The sequence below is a fragment of the Pteropus vampyrus genome, unplaced genomic scaffold (genome assembly GCF_000151845.1).
Source record: "Pteropus vampyrus isolate Shadow unplaced genomic scaffold, Pvam_2.0 Scaffold144, whole genome shotgun sequence".
NCBI classification, from domain to species: domain Eukaryota; kingdom Metazoa; phylum Chordata; class Mammalia; order Chiroptera; family Pteropodidae; genus Pteropus; species Pteropus vampyrus.
Genome location: NW_011888925.1, coordinates 3,921,117 through 3,933,965, shown reverse-complemented (window position 1 = coordinate 3,933,965; position 12,849 = coordinate 3,921,117). Strand labels below are relative to the sequence as shown.

Here is a 12,849-nt window from a genome sequence, read left to right as displayed (position 1 = left end):
GCAGAGCTCTGCCAGCGCCAGTGCCATCAGTACAAAAGGCTCCCCACTGCCACAAGGGCGCATGTTTGTGTGTTTATTGCTCTGAATGGCTCCAGGTTTTCTCTTTGTGGTTTCTGCGCGTGCGTCCTTCACAAAGCCTTTTATTCTTCTTTCCCCAACAGCATCTGACGTGACGCCTGGGGCCGAGGAGCAGGGTGCTTTGCTCAAAACATCTTGTTTCTCATGGGTAATTTCTCAAAATCATCCTTGGCCTTTATTCTCCTTATGCTTTTATTTCTCCTCTAGAATGTGTCTTCTTTAAGGCTGTGGTGAAGATAAAGATAATCTTGCCTGATGCTCTGAAGAAATAGAAAGAAGTTTATTTTAGCTCGCAGTTGAGGTTTTTAGCAAGGTTTTTGCCGCATTCCTGGTTGCCCTAATGAAAGTGGGCAGTCTTCGCAGAGGAGACAAGGGTATAAGTGGACGCAGTTGGGGGCGGTCGATCCATGGCCCCAGTAAGGCACTTCGTCCTTGACCACGGTTCCTCTGTCAATGCGTGTATTTCTCTGCATTGAACAAATTAAATGTGAGTCCAGGCCCAGCACCATTCCTGGTGGAGGTCGGAGTTCAGTGGAAGGGAGGAAGCTGAAGCGCGAGGCTGCTTGGAGGAGGGTGCGGTGGAGACGGAGGGGCTGGGGGTTGATAGGAAGGGCCAAGTTGCTTAGACTTGGCCCTTCCCTATGCTGCAGACAGGTTCCCAGGAGACAGGCCTCCTGCTGCTGTGGCTGCCACATATGCACCTGGTTTTAGGTCCATGCCATTTCGTCTATCCCCCTTCGCTCGTCCCAGCCCCATATTCTGAGATCTGGGGCTGGTGGCCCTGCTGACGAATAGGCTGGCACCTTTCTGCAGGGCATCTTCTGAGCCAGGTGGGGTTTATCTTGTTGGCACGTGCAACCTGAGAACACACGTCTTTCTTGCTTCTCGCCCTCCCCCCTTCCTCTTCCCTCTGCGCCCTAGCTAGAGGCATTCTGGGTCCTTGGTAAACAAGCCCACTTGTCCCTCATTATGTACATGTGCCTCTATCTGCTAGTCTGATTACTCCAGAGCAAACCAGCTTCATTCTGAATCCATTCATCCATATATTATTCATCCAGGTGTTTTGTGCCAGGCACCGTGGTAACCTACATGCTCAAGTCTGTTACCTGATATTATCTAACTAGGATCACTTGCAGAAGTTTGGGTCACTGATGTGCCTTTGATCTGATGCCCGTTTTTTAAACTCAGATATTCCTCGTAGGTAATACAGTATCTCTTCTACAAAGAGTCGAGGCCAAGATTTCAATTCTGACCTCACTCAGAGGGGGAGCCTGGAGCAGGCCGCTCACCCCAGGCCTCATTCCCTGTAATGGGAGTTAGACCCGCCCCGTCCCCACCCCTCTGTCATCATGTGCTCGCGTCCTGCACAGATTCTCAGGGTTGGCCTGGAGCCCATTCGACTGTTGTCACTACCCTGTCTCCCCGCCTCGTTCCCAGCCAAGGGCTTCTCATTCCTTCCCAATTCAAGCTCCCGGGCCTCCCGGGAGCATCTCTGTCATCAGCACCCCAGAAGCCACACCTGGAGTTCCACAAAGCTGCTCTTTAAGGGTGCGAGTGAAGGGGGAATTTGAAAATAGAAACATTTTCTCCATGTACTTTACCCTTTGAGACTAACCTGATGGCTTGAGACAGTCCACTTGGATCCGTGGTGTCAGGATTTTCCAGGGACTCTCCTGAAACCCTCTGATTTGTATGGGCGCTGGAGACTTGTGAGGTTGGCCTAGCTCCCCTCTGAGCAGCGGTGCAGAGGAAGAGATCTTCAGGGAGGAGACCTGAGGGGTGCTGTCCTCTCCTCCGGGGCCCTCTCCATGTGGTGGGACTCTGTCTGCTTTGAGGCCAGGGTGAGTAGAGCATCTGGAGGCCATATGCCCTCAGCGTGGCTGAGGGGGCAGGGAAGCCTTTAGTTCATTCTCTTATCTATTTATTCTATTGCATCTCGTCCTCCCGCCTGCCTGCCTCCCCACCCACACCTCCCAAAAGAGAATGTTAAAAGCAGAAATGTTAAGAGCGGTGTAGACTCTGCGGATGGGAGGCCTGCTTGCTAGTTTCCTCCCTTCTACAGGAACTGCGGGTGGAAGCGAGAATTCTCATTGCCTTCACGTGAACTTTTCTTTAATGCAAAATTCTTTAGGAGAAGGAAGGAAGCTCACGGGTTGCTGTTAGGGAAGGGACCTGGGCATTTCGACTCAAGATTTTACAGTGGATGGTGGGTGCTCCATAAGGGCTAAGGACGTGTGGTAACTTAGGGGCGAGCTGACAAGCTTCTAGTCTCCCCACCCCTCCCTCCAGGAGGTCCTCCAGGCAGCCCTTCTGGGCCCTTCTCTGCACTTGCCCGTGGCTGTGAGTGCTGCTGTCCTAGAAGGCTGAGGCTGGGTGCTGAGGCTCCTCTTGCCCCAGGTCACCCAAGTTCGGGCCAAGGAACAATCTCCCCCTGATTATACAGAACACCAGCGATTCTCCAGACCCTTTTCCCTTGTCGGTAGCTTCCTTACAGCTATCAGAGCAGCCGACATGCGTTTATTTAGCTGTTACATGACCCTGACGCTTAGGTCTGGCTAAGGCAGAACACACACAGACCAGACAAAGTCTGAGAACAGAGTACAAAGCAGCAAACACAGCAACCACTATGACCCGTCCTCTAGGTCCGGTTTCACTTTTCCTTAGAGTTTAGTTCTGGAATTTCAGACCTGGCCTCTTTTCTTAGCTTATCAGTTCTCCACACCCTTGAACTCCTTTCTCCTAGGCAGGAAAAGGTGAGGGGCCATCCCTGGAAGCGTATGCCTACCAGTTGGCATAGACCCTTACCGTAAGCAAAGTACTCTCACATACTTTTCCTGAGGGCGTGAGGGGGGTCTCATTTTTTAGAGATGATTGCCCGAGGTCACAGAGAACCCAGCCTGGGACCTAGGTGTTCCTGGCCATTCTGTGATGCCATGTTTATCTCCCTTCAGGCTTTGTTAGTTCCATAAACATTGACGCAGTGCCTACTTGGTTCCCTAGGTTCTGCTAGGTTTGGGATGTCAAGATGAATAAGCCGTGGCCTTGGGCCTGGCAATGGGGTGAGCTACTGCTGCCTGTGGCCAGCCGTGTCACTTGGGAGGTAAGGCTCTCCTTAGTCCTGTTAGGAGCCCAGGCCACATATATAAAACTGCTTGGCAAGAGGCAGAACAGGCATTCTGTCCACGGCCGTGAACCTGGCCTGCCCATTGCCAAGGGAAGATAGTGGGCTGGGCCAAATGGTGGCGCCCCTCAGTAAAGGTTTGGCGAATGAGAACGGGGTACCACTCAAAGCCTGGGGGTTGAGAGGAGAGTGAGGGAGGAGGCCTGGGCCGCTTCGTTCTTGCCAGTCCCACCAGCAGCAGAGCGAGCCCTCGCAGGATCCATTGGTGACTAAAAGAAATTCGGTCGGGCGTGTTTGTTTTAGGGGGTGAGGAGGGGGGACCCAAGGTGGGGGGTATCGGCATGAAGAGCATTGAGGGGGAGACTGGGCCAGTGTGGGGAGAAAGGGTAGTTGCTCTGAGCTTGAAACGCTGAAAGGTGTGAGCACAGAGCTGGTGCTTAGGCGAGGACCCAGGAAGAAGGGGGGCTGAACTGAATCTGGGGCCTCAGAGGGTTGGAGCAGCCCTCCCCTCCCCAAGCTTGCTCCTGGACCCGGACTTCTGTCTGACCACCCTTGGGAGGGTTCCCAGACCCAGTTCCAAAGTGGGGAGGATGGTGGGGGGACGAGAGTCCGCCCCCACTAACAAACCCAGTACCGATGCTGTCAACCGAGAGGCAGCCTCAGCTCCCACAGGCTAAGGGACCAGTCCCACAGTGCTGCCCCGCCCCCAACCCACTAGGTATGAGAAGTGTATATGGGTCATCTGAAGACCAAATATATATTTCTTACGAATCGCAATATCGCACCCTCTCTGTTCTTTTAGCGTGAGACATTAGGCTGTTTGTCGTGGGGGTCTCTGCAGCTGGCATGCTGCCTCCCGAGGAATTGCTTCCAGCCAGGCTCACTGAGGCTCGTTGCCCCTCTCCCGGTTGCTCCCACCAAGGGGAGGGCCCTGGTACAACCCTCCGTGGATGTTGCTGAATCACCCCTGGAGCCCTCGGTTCCTGCATTGTCGCCGGTCAAGGAGTGGTCTGCAGCTGGCCCTCAGCTTCAGGGGGCCACTGGGTATGGCTGAGGGGGACTTGCATTTGCTCCACAGCTGCGAGAGCACTTCTGAGTTCAAGGCCCCATGCTAAGCGCTGGAGATACATCTGGGAACCAGAAAGACGAGCCTGATCTCCCATCATCAGGGGAGATGGGCAGCAGGCCAGCGACAGTTTAATTACAGCAGTGATAAGTGCTGGAAAGGAAAGCGTGGAGGGAGGGTATGTCCTGTGCCTTAGCTGGGCAGCAGCCGGTAGGCCTGCCCCCGGGGCGGTTATCTGCCTCCCCAGCTGGCTGTGTCTGGGTGTGGATCTTGGCAGAATACAGGGAACCTTAGGCAGGTTTCAGCGACTCACACTCTCCATGGACCTGAGTGGAGGGTGGGAGGAGCTGTGGGAGCCCAGTCCCTGGCTGGGGTCGGGCTGACCTGGAGAGCCCCTTCCCACTGGCACACCCTAGGACCCCCGGTGGCACTGCTCTTAACCTGCGCCTGTGGTGTCATCGAGGTGATGGCAGAAAGGCCCCGAGGGGACAGGGCCACCTTCATGTTTGATGACGTGCTTCGTGGCTGGTAGTGGATCATCAGACTGCGCGTTTCCGGGGCTCGTTCTTCCCTCATGTTTGGTGAGCGCGTACTTCCGGCCAGGCTCAGTCCTGCTCTCAAAAAAAAACTTCCAGCAAAGCCTTGTGTTTTTCTTCATGGCCTCTTACCTGTCGACCTTACTGAGAGAGACTGGGCAAGGGATGAGGTATGAAATTCAAGACAAACTGCCTTGGGAGGAGCAGTGGCTTTCGGGTCGCCCAGGTGCCTGGTGACCTGGAGACAAGAAGTGTTTGGGCCATGAGTTCCTCGGTTTCTTTTTCAAGGACAGCCCTCTTGACCCTTCAAGCCCACCACAGTGGCTGTGTCAGCAGGGCCAGAACCCACCTTAGGCCGGGCACGTGTGGCCCCGGTCCAGGGCCCCACGCTCTGGCGTACCCCTCTCTAACTCTCCAGTGCATTCTGGCTGGGCATTTCAAACGTGAACGGGGATCCACATCGACCCCTTTGGGGTGCTCTCCACCGGGTGTCCTACGGCGTTGTTCCAGGCCACTGTTTGAGGAGGCAGCTCCCACTGGTGGCTGCCGTGTTTCTCTGGTAGGAGCATGTGATTGGGCCACCAAAATGGCACTAGCACACTAACTTTGAATGACTCAAGTTTTTTTATATAGAGAGAGCATCTCCCCAAAAGATTTGCCAAGGGCCGCACACATCCGAGGGGCAGCTCTGCCCAGAGGCCACCCGTTGGGCCCTCCAGCTCTGCTTAACAGCTCCTGGCTTGGACCAGAAAAGAGGATAAGGGCCTATTGTTTGTCCCTGGGGCCTGAATGGCACGTTGTTTTCTGCATCGGCTGCCAGGCCAGCGGCTTTCCTGCTGCTGCAGTTGTGAGGCTAGTCTCCCATGAGAAGTCTGTTCCCCGCTGGCGTCACATTGTCTTACTGAATATCCTGGGAGGAAAGGCTTTGAGCCAACTTGGGGTCTTGTGTCGGTTGCTGCCGAATGGGAACGAATAACTGAGGTACTGAGAGAAGGGGCCTTCCCTACGGAGAGACCTCAGCTGCGGGAGGAGAAGAGAGGAAAGCCTTTTTGTTAACATTGAACTAAGGGGCTAGTCGGCAGGAATGTAGGGCAGCTCTGAGTTGTCAGGGAGGGAATATGGTAGGAATGCAGAGGACCGGTGGGAAAGCTCCCCTCCCGCCGCCCCCCGGGTGAGCTGAGGCTGGGGCCATCGGGCAGAGGCAGGATGATGGTATTTTCTGCCTCTTCCTTTTTGGCCTTCTCGTTCCCCTTCCCCAGCCACACAGGCTCACGGCTTAGTCCTCTCTGGTGTGGAAGCAGGGAAACAATACCAAGAATTGAAGTTGCCTCTTTTGCATTGAGGCCAGCGGAAGGGAAAGGTGGTGAGGGGCAGAGAGAAAGCAAGCAGAGAGCCCGTCAGATTGAAACCACAGGGACAGTCTGTTGAGCTGAAACTCCCAGGCCCCGTAAGGCTGTCAACTACAGGACGCCGAGGGCAGCCCGCCTGTCCGGGCTCTACAGGAGTCGCGTCCATTCCCTGCTCACCTTCGCTACCTCCGCTTATGTCACAAAGTGGAGAAGGCTGTTTGTTTCATTGTCAAGTTGGTTTTCCCTTCTCTCAGTCTGCAGGGAGTGGCCTCCCAGACTGGTGGGTTTCAGGTGGGGTACCTAGGCCCACACAGGTCTTTAAGACCATTTCAAGGGGTTCCCTAAGTCATGGCAGTTTTCATAACACCAAGAGGTTGCCTGCCTTTTCCACTGTGTTGGCATTTGCACCGATGATGCAAAAACGGTGGCGGGCAAAATGCTGGCACCTTTGGAGAAACCCGGCCAGCGGCCCCAGACTGCCCTGCGGTCACTGAGCCCTTCACCTCTGCCCACGCGCAGTCGAAATGAGCAGCTTCACGCAAGACTGGCCTTGATGAAGAGGTAAAAATGGCTCCTTTGGCTGACTCTCTGCTCACGTGCACGCCGTTAGCATCCTGCGAGACGAGGTGGGGAGCAAGCATGCCCCGCACCCCGCTCCGGCGCCGGCTGCAGGAAGAGCTCCTCTGCGGCCGGGCTGCCAGCCGGACTAGCCAGGTTTTCAGGGAACAATTTTTACTTGAAAGAACAACTGACAGGCAGCTGTGGTTATTCGGACCTGGGTGCCGGACAGACTTTTCCTTGAAAATGAATGTAGTGAGTCTGTTGCTTCAAGGAAAACAACTAATAAATAGTATTTGTTGCCAATGGTAAAATCAGAGCTCTCAAGCCAACACTAGAATTTTGGCAAGCTCATATCCATCATCACGAGCTCCACAGCTTCTCAGTACCTGAAGACTTTTCCGATGAGCTCGGTGGTGATACTGCACGTGTGCCATCTTGGCGTCTTACCATACAGTGTGTCCGCATCTTGAGGAGCGGCGTAACTCAGTGAACCCATATTTTCCATATGATCAGTACATGAGGCGACAAAATCATGTCACGGTGGGGACGGAAGGCCCATTTACAACTCGAAAGGCCAATGGATTTTAACATAGAATATTCATGTTCATAGGGTTTCCTATTCCACATTATAATTAACTAGTGTTGTTACCAGCGAGTGGGGGTCCTCTCCCTGTGTGTTGTCCAGGTTCTTGATGTCTCGAACAAAGAACTGAGCAAGATACTGAAATGCAGCAGAAAAGAAAAGCTTTATTAGAAGGGAACGTACACTTCCAGATGTGGAACCGGGCCCAAGCAAGAGAAGCGTGGCTCAAAAGGTCTGGTAACATAGCCTTTGGGGTTTTTATCCCATTCTTTGTGGGTGGTTACTTTTCTCAGAGGGGTGGGCTTCCTTGATTGACAACGAAGATTGACAGGATTAAGTGATTCATCATTTGCTTTCTACGCATGTTGTTCCCAGAATTTGGTCTGTTATAATGATATTAATGAACTTCTGGGCATATGCATCATATTATAATGATGTTCTAATGAGACTCAGGTGAGTTGAAGGTTGTTGGGGTCTTCGTTGCATAGGTGCAAATGACTGGCTTAAACTGGTACCTAATTCTCTGTTTGAGTTATTTTTAGCTTAAAAATGCCTTCTGTCTTGCTTAAATGTTAATAGGATGACTTCAGTGTCTTTGCAGGCAGACTCGAAACCCCCTAACTAACTTTCCTGCCTAATTCTTTTCTAAGAGCCATGAACCCCCTTATTAGTATGGATGTTGAGGGACCAGAAGTCTCTTCTTCCATATCTGCTTCCTGCTGAGAAGGGGCATTGTCCCTGCCTACAGGGGTTTCATGGAGCTCTTTCCCTTTCTGCCTTAGGGCAGGGTCTTGGGTTTCCTGCTGAAGTCCCTAGACAAGGAAAAGAAGATACAAACTTGTTATTTAAACCATATATCTTTTAATTTCTATTATTGATTTGCCTATTAAGCAAGTAAAGGGAAACAGGCTTGGTTAATATATTTCTTAAAGAGTAAAAAAAAACCTTTGGCCTAAAGTCCCCTCCCTTCTCAGACTCTAAGGGCCCTGTCTTGCCTAACACCATTTCTGCTAACGATGGGTCAATGACCTTTATCAATAGCCAGAAGATCTGAGTCACCAGTTTGGGGCAATTATCAGGATTTGAGGGAGAGGGGCTGTTTCCTAAGGAGAGGGAAGAGAACTTAACTAGGTTAACTAAAAAGATTAAGAACTCTGCAAGAGATGTCCCACATCATTTCCTGCTAAAAGATTAAGAATTTTACAAGTGAGGTCCCGTATCACTATTTGTCAAGTTTTCGTGTCGTATCAAACAGGAGTCTCCACAGTCGTCTGAAAAGGCTATTAAAATATTTTTCCTTTTCACAACTAGGTGTCTGGGCGAGTCCACAGTGTCTTCATAAACATTCCTTAGCAGAAGAGGTTGAACGCAGAAGCACAGACAGGAGAATCCAGTGTCTTTAGTTGGACATTAAGGAGGTTTGCAAAAATGGGAAACAATATCACTCTTCTCACCAAGTTTTTAAAAAATACAGTTGTTTTATTTTACATCTATGTGTTAACCTGTGATGTATTTATTATCGTTAAATGAATTAGTAACTATAAATGAGGGTATTACATCCCCAAATAACCCAGCACTGAATTTGCTGTGCCTACAGAGAGCCCTCCTCCCCTTGCTAGAAGACTGAGGTCAAGGAGCATATAGACTTCCGACTGGTTAAGAAGCAAACACAAAAACTTCTACTTCTACAAGAATTTTAACTTTTCAAGAAGTTTTAACATGCATTACTTTTTAAAGTTTATTTTTATAGCAGCTTTATTGAGATATAATTCACCTAGTATAAAATCTGCCCTTTTTAAAGTATATAATCCAGTGGTTTTGGTATATTCACAATGTTGTACAACCCACACCACTATGATTCCAGAACATTCTCCTCACCCCGGAAGGAAATCCTGTGTCTATTAGCAGTCACTCTCTATTACCCTTCCAGCCCAGTCCCTGGCAGCCACTAATCCACTCTCTGTCTTTATGGGTTTGCCTCTCTGTCTTTATGGATTTGCCTCTTCTGGGCATTTCATATAAATGGAATCACACAGTATGTGGTCTTTTGTGTTGGCTTTTTAAAATTAGGATGATTTGAAGGTTCCTGTACTGTGTAGCAAGTGATCTTCATTTTTCACGCCTGAATAACCGTGCGGATGTACCGCATTCTGCTTATCCGTTCATCGCTTAGACACCTGGGTTGTTTCCACTTTCTGGTTGTTGTGAGCAATGCCGCTACGATCACGTATACACACATGTTTTCGTGTGGACGTATGTTTTCATTTACCTCGTGTGTATATGTAGGAGCTGAATCATATAGTAACTCTATGTTTAATCGTTTGAGGAACTTCAAACAATTTTCGAAAGCACCGCACCAATTTAATTTCCCACCAGTAGTGTAAGAGGGGCCAGTTTCTCTACATCCTCATCAATACTTGTTATTGCTTGTCTTTTTGATTTTTTATTTTGTTGAAGCCAGTGGATATGTTTCCTGGGTTGCTTGTGCTTTTGCTGCATAGCTAAGAATCCATTGCCTGATCCAGGGCCACAAAGATTTATGTTTTATTCTAAGGGTATAGTTTTAGTCTTTACTTTTAAGTCTTTGATCCATTTTGTGTGAATTTCTATAAATGGTGTGAGGTAGGGGCCCATCTTTATTCTTTTGCTTGTGGATATCCAGTCGTTCTGGCACCATTGGTTGAATGGCCTTGGCCCACTGTTGAAGATCAATGGACTTCAGATGCGAGGGTTTCCCAGGCTCTCAGTTCTATTCCATTGATTGGATGTCTCTCCATACCCCAGTACCATGCTGTCTTGATTACAGTAGCTTTGCGGTAAGTTTTGAAATTGGCAACTGTAAGTCCTCCAACTGTGTTCTAATTTTTTAAGATTCTTTGGCTGTTTTGGTACCTTTGCATTCCCAAGTGAAATTGGATTATCTTGTCAATTTCTTCAAGTAAGCTGCAATTTTTATAGGGATTGCGTTGAATCTATAGATCAATTTGAGGAGCGTTGCCATCTTAACAATATTAAGTCTCTGATCTATGAACTCGAAGCATTTTCGGTTGGGTCTTTATAAATTTTTCAATGGTATTTTGTGGTTTTCTGTGTACCGATCTTTTGTTAAATTTGTTCCCCTGTGTTTTATTCTTGTTGATGCTCATCTTGCTGTATATTGATTTAACTTTTTGTTGTTTAACCCCTCCTCCCCACTCTCCTTCTCACTAGACTGAGTCTCCTTAGGGCCTGGCACAGGCCCTATAGTTGTTTTTTTGCCCACACTGCCCTTGTGAAGAAGGCATGGCCCTTATCATCCCTGGCCTAATGGTTGAAGACCGGGATCTAATTCATAGCCTCGTGCTCCTTCCTGTCGTTATCTGGCCTAGGACTGGCTCTTCTGGGGCTTGTGTCTTTGTCTACACCCCAGGGCATGATGAGAAGAGAGAGGATTAAAGGCTGATATCACAAGGGCTGGCCATAGGGGTCACTTTTGTGCTTTCTCTAATATGCCAGACCCCTAGGTATTTCAGAAATATATGACCTCATTAAGTTCTCAGAGCAGCGCCACAAGATCGCTTAGGTCATTCTGTATTTTATGGATCAGGAAACTGAGGTTCAGACGTTACGTGAACTTCCAAGTCAAAGACTGACTTATGTGTTGGGGCTGCACATCAATGCCGTTCCCAGAGCTCAAGCTGTGGTGTCAGAAGAGGGGAGTCGTGGGGCCGAGGAAGAGAATGGGGTCCTTCTTGGAAACTGAGGTTCGTCAACACCAAGGCTGGGTTGGATCAATCCAGAAGTGTTTGCTCATTGGCCTGGAGCTGATATCTCAAAGTGGCTGGCTTTTGGCATCTTTGTGTGGGTGACGGAGAGACAGTGGAGGGCTGAAAACGTCCCATGTGACCCCATGCCCTGCAGCATTATTCTGTGGCGAGAACTCTGGTGGCGGAAGCTAACTTGCCATGTGTAGGTCTTGCCTCCACCATCTACGTGGTGAATTTTTAAAGCGTAGGGGCCATCACCCTCTACCTGTGTTTGTCTGTGGCACCTAGCATTGTCTCTGTTACTCAGCGGGCGTTCCTTATAAGCTTCTTCATTAAATGAAAGACGTTCTACCTGCTTGCTTTGTTCCATAGAAGTCATAGAACCTCAGTGCCTCTGTGGCTGGACTTGGGAGGATGGAGGTGAATGGGGGACCAGGGCCCTGGTGGTGTGAGACAAGAGGCAGGGACAGATGCAAGGTCTGCCTCTTGTTGGCCACGACCCCCCATCCTCAGAGCCGAGTGGAGACTGATGTAATCCCTGCGCTTGGAGTCGCTGACGGGAAGTCCAGTCTGTCTGTCACATCCAATGTCAATAGTGTTGTGTCCACATCTGAGCAACCTATGAACCAGAACAGCAGTGAATAACTGCCATCGGTTTAACTGAGCCAGACCTTTACTCCCTCCCCCATTTCTGTTTTCCTAAAATAATGAAAACGACTATAAAGTAGTAGCAATCGGTGACCTTGTAGTTCGCAACTGCGTAGGAAGTGAATTGCTGCATTTTTCAGTGCTGGACGTTCTGCTCAGAGTGAAAACGCAAACGCTGCCGATTACACTTTTCTGTGATGTGGCGGGGGGCCAGGGGAAACTCGCCTTTCTCCCCAGCCTCGTTCTGGTACCCGGTGCCCCAGCCACGCCAAGCTACACACGGCTCGTAAACACACAAAGCTCGGTGGCAACCCCATCACACCTCTCCCACTTCCTGGAATACTTCCCCTTCCTTCTTCCCTGCCAGTCCACCTGGCAGACTCCTCCTCACCTTTCAGCCTCATCTCTGATGCTTTTCCTGGTGCCCGATTCCTTCTTCTCCTGCCATTAGCTTAGGGCTGACAGCTGCTTCTTAGGCCCTCCCCCTCCCTGTTTATTTCTTTATGATAGTACTCACCACACTTCATTTCACTTCGTTTTTTAAAAAAATTGAGATATGATTGACATATAACATTATTTTAGTTTCAGGTGTACAACATAATGATTTGCTGTTTGTATATACTGCAAAATGATCACCTCAATAAGTCTAGTTAACATCTATCATAGTTTCAGTTTTTTTTCTTGTGATGAGAATTTTTAAGATCTGGTCTCTTAGCAACTTTAAAATATACAGTACAGCATTGTTAACTATAGTCGCCATGCTGTGCGGTTCATTTTACTTCTTCGTTTACACGTCCAGAGCCTTCCCTGACTGGGAGCGCCTGGAGGGCAGGACCCTGCCTCAGTCACTCTGTGTCCCCACTGCTGACAGAGACCTAGGTGGGCTGCACAGGGCTAAAAAGAACATATGGCCCTTCTGCTGCTGGTGATGATGCTTTTGGTCCAGTCCAGTAACAATCTGAAATTTCTACGACAGGCAGAGATGAGTGAGCTCTCCAGCAACTTCTAATCCGGAGAGGAGCAGAGACCCTGTTCCGAAGGTTACTGTTCTGCCTGGTCCCCATGTGCTAGAAATGAAGCAGGAGCAGAGGTGGCTGGAGCCCACAAGACATGTCCCATGAGGAGTGGCCTTAGTGCCACTAGAAGTCCCCTCTGGCCCTA

General features: G+C 49.8%; 1 protein-coding gene across 8 annotated transcripts in view; it reads left to right on the top strand.

The window, feature by feature from the left end:
• PC (pyruvate carboxylase) overlaps positions 1–12,849 on the top strand; it is a 97,976-nt gene that overhangs the window by 29,913 nt on the left and 55,214 nt on the right. The gene's annotated exons all lie outside the window — the stretch shown is intronic.